Source organism: Rhea americana, unplaced genomic scaffold (assembly GCF_003343005.1).
Source record: "Rhea americana isolate MKP2758 unplaced genomic scaffold, rheAme1 scaffold_125, whole genome shotgun sequence".
Classification (NCBI taxonomy): domain Eukaryota; kingdom Metazoa; phylum Chordata; class Aves; order Rheiformes; family Rheidae; genus Rhea; species Rhea americana.
Genome location: NW_028185317.1, coordinates 1,669,303 through 1,681,022, shown reverse-complemented (window position 1 = coordinate 1,681,022; position 11,720 = coordinate 1,669,303). Strand labels below are relative to the sequence as shown.

General features: G+C 34.1%; 1 protein-coding gene across 1 annotated transcript in view; it reads left to right on the top strand.

Moving 5' to 3' along the window:
• Positions 1 to 1,532: 1,532 nt before the first annotated feature.
• Positions 1,533 to 11,720, top strand: part of LOC146600225 (fibronectin type-III domain-containing protein 3A-like) — a 48,568-nt gene continuing 38,380 nt past the window's right edge. The window contains exon 1 of the mRNA XM_085325971.1: positions 1,533 to 1,633. The gene's annotated coding sequence lies outside the window, so the exon portion shown is untranslated. The remainder of the gene's footprint in view (positions 1,634 to 11,720) is intronic.

Below are 11,720 nucleotides of genomic sequence, written 5' to 3'. Positions count from 1 at the left end.
TTTTCTTAATTTCCTGTCATCATTTCCTTTAATCAAAAAAGAATTTTAGATTTATCTCTGAAACCAGATGGGAAAACTTCAATATTAGTAATACTGCAATAGTCAAGAGATTTGGAAGGAAAAAAAATAGTATTTGTCACTTCTAACTTTGCTAGATCTCAAAATGATCAAGTCTTTTAGCTGAACTGTTGGTATTTAAAATTATGATGATGTTTTGCTCCAATTACAAGGCCTGTGAATATCAGAGAAATAACCTTTTTGGTTTTTCACCTGTTTTTTAGCAAGTTGTCAGGAAATTCACCAAGGTCAGGATGGTTGATTTTCAGCTGTTATCTTTGCTGCAAGCCAGACCTTAACTGAAAAGTTTTGGATTCCTGAGTGAGGAGCACACACTGAACTCTTTATTGCATTCTTGAAGAGCTTATTGTAAAAGCAGCGATAATTTATTCTTTCAGTGGTGCTAACAACAATCCTCTCTGTGTATTGACCAGCATGGACAGACCACTGGCTCAGAGCCCTCAGTCTATTTCAATCTTAATGTAAATCTGCTATTGTTTGGAGTATCTTGATTGATGTGGAAAATGCTCAAGATTCACTTTTAGAGTATTGAGGCCTGGGACTTTTTTTTTTTTTTNATGTCTCACTAAAAGTAGTTTGGGAAGACATGATTAGGCTATGACTTCAGAAACATCTGTGACTTCAAGACAGTATCACCTTTCTGGTGAAAATAACAATGAGTCTGCTGTATTTGCAGGACAGTATGAGAGCGTCTCCTCTCTGGCTCGGTACAAACTCAGTCAGCTTAGTCAAAGCTGTCTCAGTGAACTGTGGGGACAGTACTTTCTGATAATGTTCCAGTAAAGCTGCAGAACATACATGTCAGTGCGTTACCTTTAGAAGATCAATTATGAAGTGAACAATATTTGCAAAGCCTGCAGTGTTTTGGCTCTCCAAACTATAAGGCTGGTAATTCATGATCCTTAACCTGCAGTTTAGGAACTGGAATTTGGTACTGGATACAGTACCAAAATACAGCTTGAGATACATATACATATTTTTGGAAATGGATTTTTTTTTCATTATTACTGTCATAAAAAGCAATAAAAATTTGAGTGGATAAATATACTTAATTGTCACAATGCTTTTTTAAAAAAACTGGAACCTTCTTCATTGCTTAACCCATGATCTAATTACCGAAAAGCAGCTTGAATGCAATGGAGTGTCTTTTGCTAATATGTCATTAAATGTGTATTTGATATGTTTACACAGTTGTCCAGTTTTGCATTCTGTACATACTTAATGTATAGAAGGCTGTGTGAGATCTTCCTGATTTCTTCATAGCAGAATCTTCCTGGAGTTTTATTTGCTGATTCTAGTGGAGTTAATCACTGGCTGTTCACTGATGGTTTCTGCTGTTTTATTGAATATAAGTTGTTTCTGCACATTTTTTTCTTAAGACTTTGCCTGCTAGACATTAAAGCAATCTTTCTTTTTCTTTTCTTTCTTTCTTTTTTTTTTTTTCCTCAGAAGGAAGACTGAGGGACACAGTACAACACATTGCCTGCACTACCATAGGCACTGACTGTATACTGTTAATCAACAGGAGCAAATTCACATCAGGAGAGTGTCAACGGTAATTAGACATAATTTACTATTCTACCAGATTTTTTTCCTAAGTTTCCAAGCAATGTTTTAAGGTGAAAGAATATAGAAATATTTTGATAGCCTTTTAAGCTTAGTACTCCTTTTTTGGAATAAATTTTTGGATAACTTATTATCAGATGGAAAAATGAATGAGGGGAGAAAGAACTGATAGTGTTCTTGGGGTAAGAGGGCATTCAGGATTTCCATATAAACATTGATCCTATAATTCATGAATGTACAGAATGTGTTGATCACTTTCACTCACTATTCTTGTTTAGACAAAATTCGTATCAAAGGCTTCACCTAGAGCAGCCTTATCTTTATTTTGACATTAATCTCACACTTTTCTTTCTTAGCTAGAAGTCTTGTCTTAGTGAGACTTACATAACTGGCCTTTGGATAGGGAAAGTAAACCCTGTTTTTAGTAAAATGCATTTCCTATGCAGAATACAGTTCAAATTAGTGGTAACATACAGGTAAGCGACCCAATATGATGTTGCTTAGATAAGTTGCTTTTAATTGAAGCTCACAGAATTCTAAGTGTGTATCTGTTTAAAAAAAAAAAAAAAAAAAAAAAAAAATCCTGGAAGGAAATTTGCCATCAGTATGAGGTCCTTTTTTTTTTTTCTAGTGAAAGGAAGAATTCTTTGACTATCTGTTTTTTTGATGACAGTTTCTGTGAGTTGTCTTGTAACATATAATACTCTAAGACCTTTATGAATGCACAGTGATTGCTTTCATGGGGGAAAAAAAAAGGTAAGTTTTAGAACCTATTGTCTAGAACAATGTATTTTTAAGTGGAAAGAGGCAGATGTAGTATGAAGTATTTGTGAATTGGAAAGCGCCTTTTTGATATAAAGGCATAAAGTGAGTATGTCATGGAGACCACCATTAAGCTTTTTCTAAAAACAACCTTTTTCTTGAAATATATAAAACCACCTGTTGCTTTGGTGGAGGCCTAAATATACAAATTCTTATATATGAATTCGTATATCACTATGTATTTGTGGATTAGGAGAGAATATTTGTTAATATTACTCAGAAGGAATATCTGCCTATGCTACATAACCAATACACTGTAATTAATTCAACCTGTCACATAACAAGTTTTTGATCACTTTGTATATTTGGAATGTTGGTCGTCTATAGTTTACAAAACTGTGTTCTTCGGATTAACATGACTGTTGAATTAAGGATAGAAATCACACATCTCCTGTGCTGCAGAGGATGAAATTGCATTTTTCTGTTAAAATCTGAGTGCTATCTAGTGAGTTAAAAAGCAGGCAAGCAGATTTTAGATTTTCTGTGAAGGGGATATCTTTTTGCTGAGGTTAGATCCCCTCTAACGAAGAATTGATTTTCACAGTGTGACTATGTGTCAAAATTCAAATTTAATACTTTATGGTATGCTTATTCTGAACTTTGTGTAGGGCAGTTGACTCATTCAGGTTTTCCCGAATTCTTTCTTGTTTGGTTCACAATTGTCTAAATTAATCAAGGAAGGACTTGAAGGGTAGCTAGTCAATGTAGAATAGAATGAGATAGGAAAGTAGGTGATTACATGCAAAACAAGACTTTTGGGAGAAAAGTTAGTGTATATTGTGAGAAATATATCAATCAGCAGGTGGATTTCTTACAAAATATAGAAAAATTGTGACAACCTCGTTATAGTCTTCTGAAGTTGCATAGGTATTTCACAAGAAGAATGTTTCATAGATGTTAAACGGCAGATAAAAATACTTCATGGATAGCCACAATTTTACTGCCCTTCAATAAATATCTTCAACATTGATATCTCTTTAATGGGAATTCATTGCTTTTGGTGTGCTATGTGGAGTATTAAAATATTCCAGTCTAGTTGATTGGTCTGTACCATTAATACATAACTTTTATTAGCTCATCACACTACACTTGCTGAAGGAGTGAAGGCTTCCTTTAATACTAAATACCTGCAAAACAGTGAGTATTAATATTATGTGTGTATTCTTCAGTTTTGAAAGGTGTTGTATGAATTTTAAAAATACATTTTAATTGTATTTTTGCTACATAATACCTGGTTTTTAAAATATAAACTTCATAAAAAATAGGAAAAAATACATAAATTGTGATTCTTAGATTCTTCAAAACTATATTAGTTTCCACTGATGCTCTTATATGAAGGTGTGATTACATATCCAAACTTGTAGCAGTCTAAGCTGTTTTACCAATAAGTATTTAAAGCTTGGATAAGAAGCGAATTACTTCTGTGTGTTACCATGCATCAGCTGAACTACGATAAATGGTCATATGTGTGTTCATGGCCTGTCACAAATGCTGGGTGAAGTGTATTTGCTTAAGCCTCGTGTGTATGATCTCATACTTGCGTTTTTACCTTGCATTTTCCATGTCCTAAAACATGCACTTTGTCCATTATTATGAGACTGCTCAGATGTGGTAATTTAAGTAATTTATTGGTGTGTTTTAGCCCTTGGTCTAAGTATAACATGTTTTAACCATACTAATTTGATCTGCTATGCAGCTAAAGCGTTAAGCTTGGATCTCTTTATATTGAGCAAGAAAAAAAGTCTTCAGTTTAAGGAAAAAAAATATGTTTATATATAAAGTTTGTATAATTTCTTGATTTGTAAAAATGGTTTGTTTTTGCTATATTTTTGTGCTCGTTTTTAAAGTCATATTTTCTAAGACTGTCAATTACTGTTAATTCATTGATACAAACAATTTTTTTTAATGTATCATCACACATTTCTAATTCCCAGAAGCAGACTGAATCAAAATTAGTAGAAAACTGACCTCTGCTTTGCTTAGTGCCTGTATAAACCTGAAAACAAACTCTTGATTGTATTAATGTTGTGAAGTCTTGTTTTTATCTTGTTTTGTTGGATTAAAATGCAACTGACTACTTTGACCAAGTTTTTAGTAGGAGCCTTTCCTGGAAATAGTACTGTTGGTGTTGTTTTTGATAATCTGAATGATTGCTTTCTCCTAGAACCAGGCTTCTTTTTTTTAAAAAAAAAAAAAAAAAAAAAAACTTCTGATGTTTAAAATATGAAATTTAAACATTTAGAAAACTGCTTTTGGATCTTTGAAGCAAAGAGCTTTTTCAACTGGTATGAAAGAAAGTTTATGAAGAAATTGACTTGATTTTTTGAGGGGGGGGAATTATTGTGAAAGGGATTCAGCTTACCTTCCACCTCAAGACAAAGTTTGTCCCATAGGGAAGAATTGTATTTAGTTATCAAAATAGGCAACCTGAATTTTAGAAGTTTGGGGCACGTGCAGCTCTATGTGGAAACTTGCAGTTCCCATCTTGTAAATCTTGGCACCAATTTAAACACTTTGCTTCATCTGTTCAGATCTATAGTTGCTTAAAGGTGTAAATTCTAGCTATTTTTTGGTGACTGATTAAGGCTTCTCAGTAGGTCGTTAATGCATTATCAGCAAGATGTGGAACAAATTGTCCTATTTTTAGGTACTAACGGATGATAATAGGACCTGTGCTTGTAAGAGCAGTGTTGTCCTAGAGTTGCGTACATTATTTGCAAAGAAATATCCTACTAGCTTTCCAGCTGTTCTTAACCACTGTTAATGTAATGATTGTCATTGCACTGTGAGGATGCTGTAACCATTCTTGTTGAAATGAAAATTTGTAAGAGTGAGAAGGGAAGACCCTACAAAGAACCATGTGCTCTTCTTGTGACACAAGTCTGAATTTTTCTTAGATCATGCACTTACTTCTTAATGGAACATGTTGTATATTACTTCCATAACTTCTAAGTCATTTAGGTAGGCATCTGATACAGCATTTCAGTAGTATGTTGTTAACGTATAAATAAAAGTTTTCCTCAAGGCCTGAGCAACAAGAACACTGCCTTGAAATTTGGGGAGCGCAGCTTCACATTTTAAAAAAAGTAATGTTAGAAATCAGTATATTGTTACATTGAAGGCTTTTTCATCTAGGTTTGAAAATGTGCTTTGTGTGGCTTTAGGACATTAAACTGAACAAATTAATTTATGCTAGAACATCTCATCTTTCTAGCCAGTGGAAAGAAATAGTTTTGCATTTAATTCTTTTTTAACAACACCCATACAGCTGGAAAATATCTTAATCCTATTATTTTTGTTTTTTGAAAGAATGAAACACTTCAAGGTCCTAGTCCTTTGAGGTGTTCAGTTCTTTTAAGCCCTTTTAGAAAAGGGAATAGCACCTTTCAGGAACCACCTGGTTTTGTTGTGGGCCTATGCACTTAGAAAGCGAATGTTAACTACAGAAGTGCCTAGGATATTGTCTATTTTGCTGGTGATAAGAGTAAAAACATAAAATACCTAAAACAATAGAAGAGAATATTTATCTAAAAGTAATGTAATGTTTACATTATAGAATTGTAAATACAAACTTTATGGGCCTCCTAAGTTAGTAATTACAGAGCAGAGGTATAGGTATGGCCCTAATATGACTAATGAGCTGTCAAATAACAGCTCGAAACAAGTCAAATCTAATATACTTCCAGCATTGACAGGTAGTCTGTCTTCAGCTTCCAGCTCTTAATAGTGAAGTTGCTCCTGTGAAAAACAGGAAGAAGCCCTGCTTTCACCAGGGCAACACGTATTCTCCTATAGGATGAACATTACCCTTCAAATTGTGCGTTTACCTCCACCTCCTCACCCCCATGGTTTAGATCTCTCCAAAAACTTAAGGGCTGTAGTATCAGATTATAAAAATAATTGTCTGAAATACTATGATCAATTGCTTGGGTAGATTTTATTTGGGGGGAGGGGGGGTGGTTTTGTTTTTTTAAAAAAACCTTCCTGACATGGTCATATCAGAAACTTGGTCCAGGCTGGCATCACAGAGTTCCCGTGGGCCTTGGTAAGTTGTATTTACTGTTACTCTGTGGCTTTTTAGGTTTTTTGCATTGCTATATCAGGGCTTTCTATCTCAAGCTTACATCTCCTTCAGGGAGCATTTTACAGGCAATTAGGTCTCTCAGTACCCTGAGAGACAGGCGACGTTAGTATTCCTTAGAAGAAAAGTGCCTTTCTGTCCTGTAATTTGCTAATTGGATTATTTTTCCTGATCTCGCTCCGACAGAGCACTTACGCTTTGGGGTTTTCTTGTCCACAGGTTGTACTCATCAGTGGTCACAAGAACTAAGCAGATTTCTACAGTTTTTAAGAAGCCACTTGAGGTCCTTCTGGTGATTAACCTAATGTATTTGATTCCCAAATGGTCTTTGTGAGGGTAGAAGGACTAGTCAGACTGTGATAAAAAGTTTGTAGTTACTTTCTGTATTTTACCGTGGAGGCTATTAGCACTACTTTGGAATAAGCATTTAAGTAACAGTTAAACTCTCTGGAAAACACAGGGAAATATCTATATGGGTCTATCAGAGTTAACATCTGTTTCGCCTCTTAAGATATTCGCTGCTGTACCTTTGAAAGCTTCCAGCAAAATAATTGTTAAAGTCGTTGTTTGGGACGTGGTCCTAAGAAGCAGAATCTCTTGTGTGACAGCGACAGTAGTGAAATGCTAAGATTATGTGATTCTGATTCCTATTGCCTCTGATATTTAATGTGTTAAGCATGTAATTCTACGCCATAGCATCTGCCATATAACAATAATTTAGATATTCTGGAAAATTCTCACTTTTTAAGATGTTAAAGGAGAAAAATGTTTTAAAGAATAACTCTGGAAGAAAACATTTAATGCAGAGCACTGAAATCTTATGACTGTAGGGACAGGGCAGCATTTTGTTGTTTCTCTTGTTTTATTTAGGCCACAGACCCTAGGTCAAAAACTACATTGAATTTTTCACAGCTGTAAGTATTATGAATTTTGGACTGTGCATACTTGTTGGATAAGTCATGAAGAACATTTTCAGTATCAAAGTTGTGGTGCCTTTTTGGCTAGAAGCCCAACCTAACATAAGATGGTGCAGACAAATTCACTTGGGTATCATTATAGATTATTTGCAGCATTTTAATCAAAACGTATATTTAGTTTTGAACAGATGACTGTTATGGAATGATGGTGGTCTCTTCAGAGCTTAAACTGTAACTGAGCTTCTGTTAAGTCTGATTCTGTTAAGTCTCTCACTCCCTTAATCTTGCTGAAAGTAAACCAGTCCCCCTAGAATGTCTCATGTGTGGTCCGTGGTGGAGGAGAGCTATTTTAGGATTGGGATGATATCTTAAAACACCTTGTTAATACTGTTTATTTGAAAAACAAGGGTGGGAGAGGGTATCTTGTATCTTTTTTCCTAAATGTTTCCTACCTCAAAGTTGGATACAGCATAAATTTCAAGTCTGGAGGAATGAGCCTTTTTTTAGTATTCATTAATAAGGATTGATGTTTTTGACTAGATTATTCCTTCAATAAGAAATAATCAAAAGTTGGCTACTTTTTTTGTTTGGGTCTGTTTTGTTGTTTTTAACAATCTTTGGAGATTACTGGTTCAAAATTTAACTGACAAATTACAGTGTTTTTAAAATATTCACAAATCTTGATTTGCAAGAGATCTTTTAGAGTTTAAGGCGTGAAGTATCTCCGTGTTTTCTTTCAAGCAAAGTACGTGAGTTTCATATATGTACATCAGCACAGATTCAGTTCTGTACATGCCTTTTTTACAAAAGTAAAAGTCACTAACAAAATACATTCCTTATAATGAGACTAGATTTTTTTCCCAATTAGAGAAAAAAGAAAATACACTGGCCTTACCCGAACAAACAAAATCTCCCTTGTTAGAAAACAAGATTTTCTCCTCAGAAAGAGACAGTAACTTTAACTGTGAAATACTTATTAAGGTATTGGCACCACCTGTAATTCTGGGTTTTTATGATTACTAACCATTTAGTTTTTAGTTATGATGCTAAATCTTCAGCTACCCTAAGAGAAGCTCCTAATAGCTGCAAATAAATTACATCTTCCAGCTCTTTTAAGAACTGAAGTCATCATTTCCCCCTCTGTTTTACTCGCTTCTTGCTGCCCGGGTGCAGTGTCGTGCAGTTCCTATCTGTATGTGATCCTGGAGAGTACACTGAACTTTCCAGTATTCGTGAGATCACACATTAAAAATGCAGGCTAGAGAGAAAATTTCTTGTGACTGAAACGGGTAACACAGGTGCTTTCTCTTCTTCTCTCCCTATAGACTACTCAACAGCTAAATACTATAGTAATAACATCCAACCTTGATTTAAGGATTGAGTTTGTAAAACTTAGGAAAAAACAGCTTTACCTATAATTGCTTTTTATAAAACCATAATCTCTAATGCTCCAGTTCAGATTTAAAGTATTTTGAAGTTTTGGGAACCCATTTCCTAATTTGATTTACCAGGTAAAAGTCTGATTAAAGGTTTAGTTTTTAACACAATGCTGTTCTTATTGTTCTTATATTCTTATATATATATATATTCTCTCTCTCTCTCTCCCCCCCATATATATATATATATATAAAACATATATTTTTTCTTATATATTCTCATAACAATATTGTAATGGTTTACTTCCAGTGATAAATATAAATTTATTATCTGGCTGGAAAGTTGGATAAGGCACTGAACCTAGAAATCAGGAAGTCTAACTTAAACTGCTAGCTCTCCATTAGACTTCCTCTTTGGTCCTGAACACATTGTTCTTTCTAACTTAAGTACACTGTATTTAAAACAACCCCCCCCTCAACTTAATCTATTTAAGTAATAAGCTCCCTGGAAAAGGAACCTTCTCGTATTAAATCCAATACTTACACTGGAAATACAGTCTTTGTGATAACTTCTGTATAGATTTATAACTTACTTCTACTGTTTATGAAAACTGGATGGTGATCTGATTGGGTTAGTCATGTTTGCTTTTCTGAGATTTGTGTTTTGCCAGGAAGATTCTGCTGTGTCAAAAATCTATTTTTATCAGTGCAGACTAAAATATAGGATTTGAAGAAGAAAAAGAAAAAAAAAGAGGTCAAGGTAATATGGAAGATCTGTGTTTTTTTTTTTTTTTTTTTTTTTTCCACTTGAGGTCGCAGTGTAGCAATCCAATATTTTAACCTTCTTTCCAAGAATTCTTAATGAAACATACAGTACATGTGCTACTCGCATGGTATGCTAATGGTCATTACTTACTCTCAACACTAGTCTACAGAAGTTTCTGTCCATCACGTTTTGATGTTATTCACAAATAGCTATAAAATCATAGAATAATTTAGACTAGAAGTGGTCTCTGGAGGTCATCTAGTCCAACCTTAGGCTTAAAGCAGGCTAACTTCAAAGCTAGATCAGATCCTTATTCAGTGAAGTTTTGAAAATCTCTAAGGATGGTGATTCACCATCTCTGTGCAACCTATTCCAGTGCTTGATCACTCTCACTGTAAATGTTTATATCCAGTTGGAATATATATACTTTCAGTTAGAACCGCCCTGCTGTATCTTGTTAAGGTTTATCTTTTGTCCTTTACTTGTGGCCCTCTGAGAAGACTCCATTTCTGCCTGAAATTTTACCCCATTAGTTTACAGGTGGTGCTTTTCTGGAGAGTTACTTAAGATACTGGGAAAATATTTTGATGTGAAATAACAGGATCTCTTAAAAACTTGTAAATCTGTGATACATTTCAGAAATCATGTCTGTAAAATTGTTGATCTGCTGCTGGTGTTTACTGGTAACTGTTCCAAAGTTCTTGATAAAAAGGAAGCACTGCATTTATAAAGAAAAATGGATAATTCCAAACATAACTTTTTATTAGAGGTGTTATTTTTAAAACTTTGAAGTTGTTTCTATTGTGTCATTTAAGTAGGTGTGAGTATATAAATGGAATGTGGCACTTTATTCCAAGCTGGAAATTGGCAAATGGTTGAGTGATGGTTTTGTGAATCAAGTATATAGTAACCATTGTTCCTGTTAGTCATTAACAAAATCTTACTTAAACTGCCTCCGGTATACTAGAATTGCATATATATTTGACTTTTTGATTGAAGCAAAGTCTATTTTAGATTTTAATTTTGAAGCATCTCATGAAAAAACATGAAGTTTTCCAAACGTAAAGTATGAATATCTGGTATCATATAGACTTCAATTACCCACCTTTGTTTTGTCACTTCTGTCCAGTGAGTATAATAGCTATTTTGTATATTGATAAGAACTCTGCTTTACCAGTTGAGACACTGACTTCAGAGGGGAGTAGGCGTGAATCAATGAACACTGAGTTCAATGAGAATCCTTGGGAGCTGGATTGGATCCAGGATGACTGCAGCACTGGTTTAGAAGAATTTGGGTTGGAGAAAAGGGAACGCCAATGTTTCAGTCTTCTAGAGGCTCTGCATTTTTACTGTGTGAGGAAGTGAAGTCAGTCACAACCACTGTATACTGCAATTGTTTTCTGGAAGGCTAGTCATTAAGATTTTCTGTTTTTCTTAGAAGCTTTTGTAGCATGAGGCTGTCAGTGGAAAATATTGCCTTTTTAGTATGGTTAATGTGATTAAACATATTACATTAGCACAATGTTGAATTTCTCAAGACTACTTTTCATGGTACGTTTTTAAAATGTGAACTGGTTTTATTTGGTTTAAAAGTTTTTAATATTTTGTCGTAACTATAAATAGCAAAACATAATTGTTTTAAACTCTCATTACTTTAATCTGGAATTCAGCATTCAAAACTGTTGGTAAACTTTTATACAAACTAATCTTCCTGGAAGTCTAGAAGATTTTTATTCATAGTTGCTGTATTAGAACAAAGTAACATAATATAGAAACAGTTGTGAGTGCTCAGTGTAACAAACTATGCATTACATTTATTTGACTGAATTTCAAATTGCACTGCAGAGTACTGAGGCAAATTCAATTGTTAAGGCATGCATAATCATGTTCACTTATTTGTGTCACATGTTGAGATATTAGAGTGATTTTTTTTCGGATACACTAAATGAATGTATTACTCTGCTATGGGTTTGACTTTAGTTAAAAATGGTTTGTTTTACGGAATGTGACAAACCATTTCAAGATTTTAGGTGCATTTGTCTTGGAAAAAAAATCTTTAAAAGCAGTAGCTCTTTCCAGTGTGTATTTCTGTTAACTTCCAAGTGTGATATCTG